The sequence below is a fragment of the Meleagris gallopavo genome, chromosome 2 (genome assembly GCF_905368555.1).
Source record: "Meleagris gallopavo chromosome 2, MGAL_WU_HG_1.1, whole genome shotgun sequence".
NCBI classification, from domain to species: domain Eukaryota; kingdom Metazoa; phylum Chordata; class Aves; order Galliformes; family Phasianidae; genus Meleagris; species Meleagris gallopavo.
The window spans coordinates 12,498,349-12,510,671 of NC_139405.1; the positions used below are offsets into that span (position 1 = coordinate 12,498,349).

The following is a 12,323-nucleotide window of genomic DNA, read 5'->3' on the forward strand; positions in this document are numbered from 1 at the left end:
TTTTTTTCTCTAGACTGTGCAGGTTCCTCCAATGAACCAAAAACTCCATTATTCATACAGCTGAAATGAATTGTATCAGCGTTCAAGAATTAAATGCAATTAAATATGTGTATGAAGCCTAACAACAAGGTGATTTTATGCAAGTTGTCTTGATATGTGTTAAGACTTGCTGTTGGTAAGCTTGTCATCAAGTTACATTATTTCCCCTGAGAGCAAAACAAATCAACATTTCCCCACTCGATGCTTCTGAAGACAGCATTTCAGCAACAGCTGATCAGCAGGGTCTGAAAGTGAACTTGATTATAGGCAGAGAGGATTTTAAAGTTGAGAAAAAACCCAAAGACAAAGGCAGCTCAAGGGGAGCAGACGAAGCAGTTATTATTAATTTTTAAATATTATTTGGGTATTAATGTCGCAGAATAGGATTTCTCATGCAGGTCACAAATTTAACACAGCCACACCAGTGGTCTTTACCCACCCTGAAGTGATTTTGATAAAACCAGACCATAATATGGTGAGGAAAGAAGATTAAAAAATTGAAGGGGGTTCAGAAATGAGGGGAACAATCTCTAGAGACATGCCTTTCTTTTTCTGGAGAAAAATAATGAGAAAAATGTTGCTTCATACTCTTAGAGTGGGATACCTGGTGATGTACGAAACGTGATGCTGCTGTTTTTCTTTGCCTGTACATACTTCTGCGTGAGGTCAGCACCTTAAGCTTTTTACACAATTCTGGGAGCTCTTTTGCTATTTCTTTCCTCTGTCAGTCTGCAGCTTCTCTGCTCTACATACGTGATACAGGTACGCCCTGCCTGGGAGCACACAGAAAATGACAATTACCTGCCATTCCTTATTTCTGTCCAGAGTACCTCAAATATTTTAAGGATTAGAGGTGACCGAGTTCCAGGACAATGGCAGGAAATAGCAGATGAGGCATCAGCACCTCCAGACGTACGTTTTCATATAATATAAATCATCCTGTTTAATTAGAGATCTCTCCCTTGAGCTCCCAGCATGAGGCTATTTACAGACAGTGGGGGAAGCACAAGCTCCTCCAGCAATCTCACACATCTCTTACGCCTTCCTCAAGATTTCCCCACAAGTACTGTGTATCAAAGGAGACTATTTTTATTCTCTTCTAGTAGTGGGGTCTTATCGGTTTATTGAAAAGGGGATAATAAATAATAGGAATGGATGCAGGCAACTTGCATCTGCTCTACAGGAATTGTGCCTGCAGTCACAGTTTCAAGCTGAAGCATCTCAGCTCCTCCCCATCTTCTGCAACACAAGGAGAAGAATCCTGTTGGGCTGAGAGTAGGAGTGGGGGTAGGCAGCATATAGCTAGCCAAGGGACCACTCAGAATGGGATGTCTGTGCTGGGAGGCCTTACATTGCAGAAACCCCACCCAGATCTCCAGCACTGTGCCAAGAGGCTGAGGTTCACCTTGGGGACCCCACTGCTGGCCAAGCCACTGCTCTGCTCCAGGCCCAGCCAGGGATTCACCAGCAGCAGAACCAACATGGCAAACGAGGGAGAGGGTGATAAAAGCCAGCAGGAGCAGGACAGAAGGCTGAGCAGAAGAAAATGATGCCATACTGACAGCAAAACCACTTTGGAGACCTTGAGTGACAGCTCCATGTGGCTGTGGCTTTGCTTCCTTCCTGGCCAATGCCAACTGTGGGCATTTGGAATTTGGATTCCAAAATCTGAATTTGGATTGCAAAATCTGTAACAGAATCAGAAAAAGTCACATCTCTCTCATGCCAGATTTGCTCTAGAGGTCTGCCATCAAGTTAATCATCAGTTTCTTTAATGTGGCAAATTTGAAAGGAACAAAGCCCTGCCTTGCATAGCACCAGTGCAGAGAGACTCCAGGCGTGCATCTCCTGGGAAGGATATTTACATCATTAGGAAAAACATGAAATTGAATCTTATTCTTGTAACCAAAACATCTTTGATGATTCACTTCCTGTCATTGCTGTACAGTATTCAGGATATAAATAGCTTTCTTTTAAATCTAAAAGACTTGCAATCCATTATTCCAGTGGTCTTAAGCAGGACGGAACACCTCCAGCAGGACTAAGGGCTGCTATTGCAAGATATAAAGGGAACATCAATCACAGCTCATTTGTCACCAGGTATCTGGGATGGACACATGCTGTGCAGAGCAGGTCTGGCTGACCTGTCAGAATGCATGGGAATCAGCTGCCAAGAAGGACCCTTTCATCCATGAGTGAGAAGTTTAGAGTGAGTAGAAAGAGCAACCATGTAATGACACATGAAATCACCTAGGGACGGGTCATTAGAAATGGGGTTGGAGCTTTCCTTGGCCAAATAATAATTAGAAGGAATGAAGAAAAATAAAAGCACAGTGAAAAGTGTTTCTAAAATGGTGATGGAGACTGCACAATCTTTGTAAATGCATTGACTATGAAGTCTGTATGCTCCAAGCATGTGACAGTGGTGAAGGACCAGCAGTTTCACACGGAGAGCAGGTGAGTTCTGGTTTGTGCAAAGATTGACTCCCTGCAACTGGAGGCCTTTCACAAGACATTTCCCACTGAAGATGGCAAAACCCAAGTAAGCAGAAGCATCTCCATGAACCCAAGCATGCATCCTGTAGATACCCCTACATCTGCAGCCATTACATTGTTCTGCTAGGCAAGTCCTTCATTCAAAAACTTGATGCCTGTGGAGCTTTGGGAAGGGTGAAAGATAATATCAAGATTCTGTTGCTTCTCCATGCGTTGTATGGGGAAACATGGGCTGTGTTAATGCTCTGGGCTCCATGTGGTTTTCCTTAGACTTTACCACAGATATCTGGCCATCCCCTACCAGCAGGGTGCCCTGGATGCCAGACCCTTGAGCACTGCTCAGAGTCAGGACATGGGCTGGCTGTGGGCACCAAGCAGCTGCCTGTCACATGGCTGATGCACATTCACCAGCAGCAGATTTATACCCATGAGGAATTTGCAGAGAGATTAGTGAACCAATGCAGACACAAGACAAGGCGACTCCTGTTGCTCTTCAAGGAATGCATAAGCTAACAACTCTGCTACAGTTTCATACGTCATTAGGCTAATGTTCTGTTTAAATAGAGTTATCAATCATTTTGTGATTAAGCCTCTTTGTGCTGGCAACAAATAGATGGGAAATGAAAGTGGATTGTTTGAGGATTATAAAAAGACATTGCTAAAGCTGCCACTGCTTCTGCTGAAGGTGGAAAAACACAGAGGAACTAATTGATAGTGCCAAAACAAGCCTCCAAAGGCGATGCAATTTAAATAGAAACAGCCAATCGAGTTGTCTGTTAGATGTTCTGACACGCCTGAACCTTTTAAGCATATGTTTGCTTCCTATTTTCATTTTTGTTCCATCCTACAAGACCTGAAATTTGTGTTTCTTTACCAAAATAATGTAAAGGAAAGTTGAAATTCTTATAAACCTATAATTCCAGCAGCTTTAAGGAAGATGTGAACTACCAGTAGACCCCTTTATTTTACTCTATTAAGGATATAGTTATTTTCTCAGGAGTTATACAAGAAAAAAATCAATTTTGCACTTTGCTCCTGAATGTCTTCTTTATTCTAATAACCAGTTGCAGGCAGATATCGTAATAGTTCCTTGCTTAATTCTATATTGAAATTTTACACTTAAACTGTTAGTAATTTTTTTTTTCATTGCTCAATTACATTGAGAAGTTTGACTCCCAGACTTTGTTCTGGGGATTTTCAGGGAAACCAAATTTTGCACATCACACCCTCTTTGAAACACATTTTTCTTTTCCCAGGAAGCATTTTATAATCATGTTTATTAGTCCTGTCAGCAGCAGCTGCTGAAGTGTTATAACTGTTCTTGTTCATCGTTTCCATGGTTGTAGCTCCTCAAGGAGAACAACGTAGGGTCAAAGGTGATGGCAGCCCATTTTTCTGCACCAAGGCCTAAGCATTTCCCCAGCCCTCATCAACAACAGTAATAAGAGCACAACCATGAGTGGCACAGAGCAGGTGAAGAGATGCTGATTCTTCACTTTCTCTTCTAATACAAGAATGAAATGCCTTTGAATGACTCTTACTAGAGTCAAATAGAAAAAAATACCCAAGAAAAGATGGTTCTTTGTACAATAAGGAAAAGATCTGGGGCCTCCTTGCCCAAGGGTGCTAGGATGCAAGTGCTTGCAGAATTCAAGATCAGCACTTGCACTGCACAAGAACCTGGAAATCTCATGGAGGTTAACACACAGGCAAACCACTTCAAAGTTATGAACCCTTGACTGAAATAGGCTTGTAAGGATTCTAGGAGAAGCATCATGTATGTTTGTCCTGTTCCTGCTCTTGCTTATACATTCTGTTGCTGGAAGAGGCTAGCATGTAGGTGCCCTCCTACCTTATTTCAAGCTCTTTTGCAGCAATCACACTTGTGGTAGTGTTTTTTTCCTCATGCACAAATGATTTTCACAGCAGAGATTAAGTTGTACTCAAGCGGTGATTTCACCATTGCATTGCTTATGTTTTAAGTATCCAGTTCCTGGAGTGGAATCCAGAAGCCGGTATCAAAGCAAGAAAATTAAGACACTTCAGGGTGTGATTCAAAAAGCAGAATACATTAAGGATGGTGTTAATAAGTAGTAAAATGTCGAGGACAGAGAAGATGGGATTTCAGTAAGCAGAGTACTGTAAAAAAATAAAAATAAAAAAATCAGAGCAACCCTCCTGGACAGAATTTAGCAGCAAATCTGGCCATGGTCTGCTTCAGCTGGAGCTGGATCCTGTGCTTGTGATGTGCCTCAGTATCTGTCAGTATCTGACTGACATCTGTATGTGCCTCGGGATGTGGCACATCTAGAAACATAGCACTTATGGAGTATAGAAATGTCTATGGGCTCCAGGACTACAGTTCTGGAAACCTGAAGGTCTAAATTCAGTCCAACCCCTTAAAAGCAGAAGAAATTATTTTAGATTGAGGTACTGAGATTGAGAACCCTAAAGATTTCATGGGGAAACTCAGACGCTTCTGGAAGATTTGTGGGTTTTGATGGAAGTATTGACCTTGCAGCAGAGGATGGGTGACCCTCACTCCATTTGTTTTTCTATCATTCTCTGGAGGTACCAGCAATGCCCAGTGACCAAGGCACTTGATAGACACTTGGTGGAGTCTTCTAATACTCCATGTGCTTGATCCCATGCATTCATCTGCATGTTAAGCAGACCTTATTTGCTGTATGTGTCTTTGAGTTGCCTTTCCTTGCCACAAATACAGACTGTGTGTGGGAGAAGACTCACTAAGAGATGGAGGTATGGGAAAAGAGCTGTATTTGTGGGGAAGGAGAAAAATGCATCCAAATACAGGCTTCAGTGAAGGGGTGATCCACAAGGCAGGAGGAGGCTTATATGGTCTCCACTGAATATGCTGTGTCAAGTAGATCATGAATTCCTATCTTGTGTTATATACAGCCTGCTGTCTGAAAGTGTCCCATCTTGCCCTGGTCAGCCAGCTGTCAAAAGACTCTCCTACTTACTCAGTATCTTGACTTGTAAGTGATGAATACTGAAAGAAATAGTCTCTTGAGCCCAGACTGCCCAGCTCTAGGACCACACTAGCATGGGAGGACTCTCATCTGCTTCCTAAGCCTCACAAAATTCTGTCATGATTAATATTCCCAGATCTGATTCGTCTGCAGGAAAGCATCAGCAGCTACCTGGCACCCTGCCTGGGGCAGGTCACATCTGCAATAGCTTCAGGCAGTGCAGGGCAGGCAGGCCTTTCTGGCACATGGAGAGAGCAAAAAGACAAATGTAATGACTGTGGGGTGATGCAGCAGTACGTGTCTTCTCAAAGTAGATGGCTACTGTACACTCTCCAGACAAAACTCCTCCCTAAACCAACCCTAGCTATTATAAAAAAGCAAAAAAAATGTTTGTTGCAGCATTACCCATAATATTTTTTATGTCTCAGAGTCTTCTGTGTATTAAAGAAAAAATGAAAAATTCCTAATTATCTGTGCAACAGTTTTTTAAAATAGAGGATATTGCCGAGGGACAATATATTGATATGGAGATGAATAAACTCAGGAATGCTCCTATTAAGAGCAGCAATCACCTTCTAAGGAGTGGGTGCTGCAGCATCCCAGGCACAGCCTTGGTTGTTTTTCTGGGAGCTGCAGAAAAGCAGCCTGGGGAGGGTCTATGTATTTGTATCTGCCTTCAAAATCCAGCACACACTTCTACTATGAAGGTTGCTTACCTTTTTCACCTTCCTTGTAGAGCAAGTTTTGCTTCCGTCTGAATCAAGGCTGCAGGCAACAGCAAGCAAGCTTGGCAATCTGGAAAGCAAGGTTTTTTTCAGATAGTGGTGGCTCAAAATAACCTTTTCTCTTCCACCTCTATTTTGGGATTGAAGCTAACTACTGTTACTCTGCCTTCAACACAAACTAGACAAGTAACCATGACTAAATCAATTCAATTGGAGAATAAATAAGGAAAGATTAGCCCCAAATCAATGCTTCTACTCAATGCTGCTTCAGGACAGAGCTAAGGTGGCTTAGGTACTTATTTTTGCATTTTTACTTAACATCTTTGTGGTTCTCTTTAAAGTGTTAGAAACAAGTTTAGGTTTGAATTTAAATTCCCCAGTGTGCATTTCTTCGGGGCTACATGATCCCAGCGGTGTGATTTGCCTATAAGCTCAGCCTCAACCCGATGTTATCTTCTCGAACTACAGCTGTATGCATCACATTAATGATACACGTTCAGGCTACTCACTGCATGCCACTATTGCATACTAACAGGATCCTTAACTTTTACTACAGATAAGCATGTTTTCAAGTCACTATGTTTTCCCATTTGTTTCGGCTTAGAGAGGAATAAGGAGCTAGAACTGCCTTTTCAGCACACAAAGGAAGCAGAGTGTGAGCATTTATAGGATCATGTGAGACACTGGCTGCTTTCACCTGCCACAGAGTGGCTGCTCAATCATGTCATCTGAGCATGGTCAGCTGCCCTGCTTGCAGGACCTTTCCTTCCTCCATGCTGAGTCCCACGCTGGTCCACTCCCAAGCAGGCAGCGAGGACCAAGGCAGCGATTCCACCATCGCACCAGCAATGGGCTGGGGCTGATTCTGAAGCAGATGGGAATTTTATGGCTCTCTTAAAGCTTGAACAGAATTAGTTAAAAGCCTTTCTAATAATATCAGCCTCCTGCAGGGTGCTCTAGTGTGGCCTTTTGGGAAATTCAAGGGCTAACCTTGACTGCTAATGGACTGAAGGTGCAAACTAGAGCCCAGCACAGGCAAGTTCCGCCCATGTCCTGCAGCCAACACCCCTCCTGCCCTCCAACAACCAGACTTCTGCACTCTCCAGGAAACAGAGGGACTCTGCAATTGGGATATGTGGTTATGGCCAAGTTCATTTTCTAAGGTGTTCATTTCATTTATGCTCTTGCATTGCCACTTTGCTGCAGAATTGTGGAATGGCTGAGGTTGGGAGGGCCTTAAAGATCATTGCGCTCCAATTCCTTCCCTGTGGCCAGGGTTGCCATGATTCAATCTTGCTAAAAGCCTTAGATTACAATAAAAAGGAAGGCATATACCACCACACTTTAGCTCATTGAACTCCTGGCCTTACTAGCTATTTTTGTCAACAACATGGAGGATGACAGTGTCACAGCAAGAACTTGGGCTAGCTTGCAAGCCACTTGCTGGTTGCATATCTCCGTAAGGTGGTGAGATGCACATCTTTCTACGCAATACAAATGAGAAAAGGCCCCTCAGAACTAGGGCAGTCAGCAGCCAGCTCTCTGCATGGAGAGTCAGCCAGCCAGGTTCCTGTCCACGGAAAACCCTTTCTCCTCTGTGGATCTCACTTACGCTCCTTCCCCACACAACATGAACAACCAAGATGGGTACCTCAATCAGAGTAGGACACCTTCCAAAGCCCATTCAGAGGAAAACAGAAAACTGCAACCAGGACTTCTGATCCTCTGAAGCTACAGCACCACTTGATAGATGCCCCATCCATTCAGACATTCAAGGCCAGACTTGGATGGGGCTTTGAGTAATGTGATTGAGCTGTGTGTAGGTGTCCCTGTTCATTGCAGGAAGTTGATTAGATGGCCCTTCCAACTCAAAGGATTCTGTGATTCTCTGATTCTATACTTGCAAGCTCAAACTAACAGAATTAAGACAGAAAGCTGCAAAGATGCTGCAGCAGAGCCAAACACAACTAGAGCAATTCAGTATAATTGAAATGCACACACACTCCTTATTTCATGCACAGAAAACTTCAGTATCAGAACAACTGCTTTAGAGGAACTGAAGAAAATTAAAGAAGAAAAAGCAAAATAACTGCATCTCTTCTGATTTGTTATAAAAAATGTCTCTAAAATAATTAGTCATGCTGCAAACGGCACATACAAATAACAAAAAAATATTACACCTTCAAAAGCATTGTAGAAAAAAGCTACAATGAAATTCACTGCCTAATGAGATTATCGTTGGAGAAATTTTACAACAGACAAAACTCATTGCTTCATGCTCATTTTACCAAATTTGGAAGAGAAGGTCTTATGTTTTTAGCCATTAAAATTCTAAAATTAGCCACATACCTACCCTGTCCACATTAGGCTTTTTTTTCCTCAACAGCAGTGTTAGACAAGGAGAGACACCTCAAAGTTTTGCATTAAAAAAAAATGCCTGCAAATGAGTCATATTCAAACAGTATTATAAAAGTACATGAGGAGCATCTCGGCAATTGGATAAATGAAAAGCTAGCAGGCAGGATGAACAGCATGAGGGACATCTGTAGCATTACAGGGAGAACTGACCTCCTGGAGGACTCAGTGCCTGCATATCATTGCAGACATCTTTTTGCCTGCTGCAACCTAGGAGCTGCCATTCAGCCAATAGCAATTTGCATGGCAGACAACTGGGCTGAAGCAACTGTATGCTCTACAAAATAGCATTGGCTATGGTAAATCAAAGAAGTTACACCTTGCATCCAGCCAGAACTATTAGGAGCTTTTGTGCAAAACTGCTGGTCCAAATATACCAGGACTGGCTTATTTCTACCTATAGACTCGGGTTGGGAAAAGTTAAGCACTCTAAGTCTGTATCGCAGCATGGATTTTCCAGTTCTTTGCTTTTGTCTTCCTTACTTGTACTGGGTTTGTGTGTGTAAAATCAATGAATAATAAGATGTTATAATTACAAAATAAACAAGAGAGTTACGCAAAGCAGGCTATAATAACAAAAAAGAGAATAGATAGAAAACCTACCTGTATCCTGAGCTCACTTACCAAACTCCAGCAGAGTAGATCTCCAGAAGAGATCCTTCTCCACTGGTGATCAGCTCTTAAATGGGTGTAGGAGAGGTGCAGCCGGGCTCCACCCCTTCTGGCAGCACAGGTGAATTGCCTTCACCTGTGCTCCCATGGCTGACTCATTGCTCGCCTCAGGTAATTAATCAGAGGTTCAGGCCACGACTCAGCAGTTCTCATACAGTGTGTTTCCCCATGGAGGCCAGCAGTCGTACACAATGGGTAGGGAAGTGGTGGACTCACCGTCCCTGGAGGTGTTCAAGAACCGTGTAGATGTGGCACTGAGGGACATGGTTGGTGGGCACGGTGGGGATGGATTGTGGTTAGATATGTTTATCTTAAAGGCCTTTTCCAACTTTAATGAGTCTATGATTTCTTTATTTAGTCATTTTTCCCCACATTTACAGAGCCCAGGTGCTGATTGTTTACTGCCTTGTTCCTGACTTCCCTTTCCTGCCTACAGCCTAACCTAACCTCTTTTTTTCCTTTCTGCTGCTGGGGGTGTGAGCTGATCAAACACACCTCTAATGCTGTGGCTGATACACAATTACGGAATGGTTTGCTAATGGCATATCAGGTATGAGTGATATTAAACATACATGGACGTATGATTTTAGCAACAGCTAGTTAACTATCAATCCAATATTTATCTTTCCTTTGGAGCTGTCTTAATAGCATAATTATAAAATGAAAGCATTTTGATTTTCTTTATTGAAAAAAAAAATCACCAGCAGCCCCTTCAGGCAAGCCTCTTGTGTGGTTTATTTAAACAAGGCCAACAAAGACATTGTAAGCACTTTTCTTCTAAATCCCTCATCAGCTGGTTGCATAGCAGGGGGCTAACACAGACTGAGGGGCTGCCTCCCTGAATGCTCGCCAAGAGCATTCTCATAGTGTGCCCCAGCCCTCACAGAGCGAGCACTGGTGCTTCCCTGGGATGAAGGATTAAGTTCAGCACAAGCTGGGCTCAGCTCCATGGCAGCATTGCCAATGGAGGTATTAAGCCCTTGCGTGCAGCAGATTGATTCTGGCTGTCATGTAGCCACTGTGCTGCTGTCAACATGCTCCGCTGCGGCTTACCCTGACATAGTGATCAAGTGCTTGGGGTTCTGCCTTATGTATTAAACATCAAACCACACCAACAGATGAAACCCTCTCCCTGCCACACGTTGCACCCGTGTGTTGCTCTGCATCAGTAGTATCAGAGAAAGGACAAAATACAGATGACTTTAGCACCATAGCATCGGACTGGCAATTGAGTGAAGAACACCTTGATCATGTCGTCTGCTGTCATGCCAGTGCAGCAACATTAGCAGAGAAAGACAGGCCAGAAAGGGATATCTCATAAGGAAACCCTGTATGAATTATGAAATCTTTTGAGTTGGAAGAGACACTTAAAGGCCATCTAGTCCAATCCCCTGCAATGAACAGGGACACCTACAGCTAGAACTTGTTGCTCAGAGTCCTGTCCAGCCTGACCTTGACTGTCTCCAAAGACAGGACTTTCACCCCCCTCTCTGGGCAATCTGTTCCAATGACTCACCACCCTTACTGTAAAAACTTCTTTATATCCAATCTAAATCTCCTTTCTTTTAGTTTGAAACCATTTCCCCTTGTTCTTTCACAACAGAATCTGCTAAGCAGTCTGTCCCCTTCTTCCTTATAGACCCTCTTTAGATACTGAAAGGCTGCTCTCAGGTCTCCCTGGAGCCTTCTCTTCTCCAGGCTGAACAGCCCCAGCTCTCTCAGCCTGTTCTCATAGGGGAGATGTTCCAATCCTTGGATCATTTTTGTGGCCCTCCTTTGAACGTGCTCCAACAGGTCAATGTTTCTCCTATACTGAAGACTCCATATCTGGATGCAGTACTCCAGGTGAGGTCTCACCAGAGCAGAGGGCCACTAGGCTTTGTTGAACCTCACGAGGTTCACTTGGGCCCAGTGCTCGAACCTGTCTAGGTGTCTCTGGATGGCATCCCAACCCTCAGTTGTGTTGACCACATCACACCTTGGTGTCACCCAAGAGTTGTCTCCATGTTGGTACCAAAGCCCATCAGTGTAAAGAGCAGCCAAAAGTCAGCTGTGAAGGCCATCTCTCCTTCCAGCTTCTCAGGAGGCCTCCTCCAGCACCAGCTGCTGCTTCTCCTGTACTATGCAGGGCTGAGCTGCAAGTGTTAGCTGCCTTTTTGTTATAAACAAATTGAAATAATGAAATACCCAAATTTTAAAAAGAACCCCCAAGAACAGAGGAACGGTGAGCATAAATATCCAAGTAAAACAAGATGGGGCTACAAAAAGAGAGAGAGAGAGGCAGAGCCATCCAACTACATCTCTGAAGGGCCATTCACTAACAGCCACCAGTACCTGATGTCTCACCCACAAACCCAGAGCATCTTCACCCCTGGCAGAAGCCATGCCCTGGTGATTTCTGAGGAGCTGCAGTGTGGGGAGAACTTACAGTGAAACAGTGTCAAATGTCAAAGGAGAGATCTGAAAATATATTAGGCTGTGAAACCCAGAGGACAGTGAGGAAATTAAAAGAGGAGACATCACAAGCAGGGCTTTGGCACGCAACGTCAGGCGAATCTTAAAGCCTTAAGGGGCTTTAAGGACAGCAACACATATCCAAAGGAGATACTGAAGAATGACAAGTGAAAAGTGACAGGCACTGAATCTGACATGTCTCCCATTTGGTGGGCTCTGTGCATCCATCACTCATGTTTAAGGATCCTCTACAGGCTCTGTCCCTTCCTGTTTGCCCTGGGAAATCCCTGACACTCTGCAGTCAGCTACAGAACCTCCTGGTGAACTGCGGGGTGTCTAGGATGTTTGGAAACAAGGGGAGATGACCTCCTGCAAAGGCTTTTCAATGGAAAACAAAAAATGTACTGAGTGCTGCTGAAGTTGCAATGAGAGCCAAAACTAGGAATTAGCATTTTTTTTCAAGGACAAATTTGCAGAGCTGTCAAGGACAACTACTATCTCCCTTTTGCAAATTGCCCCAGCAACAGCT

At 43.6% G+C, this 12,323-nt stretch overlaps 1 protein-coding gene across 3 annotated transcripts in view; it reads right to left on the minus strand.

Annotated features, from left to right (window-relative positions):
• The window catches only part of BTBD3 (BTB domain containing 3), an 86,736-nt gene that overhangs the window by 28,799 nt on the left and 45,614 nt on the right, over positions 1 to 12,323 (minus strand). For all 3 annotated transcript variants that reach the window (XM_085218950.1, XM_085218949.1, XM_085218947.1), the window contains one exon: positions 6,245 to 6,323. The gene's annotated coding sequence lies outside the window, so the exon portion shown is untranslated. The remainder of the gene's footprint in view (positions 1 to 6,244; positions 6,324 to 12,323) is intronic.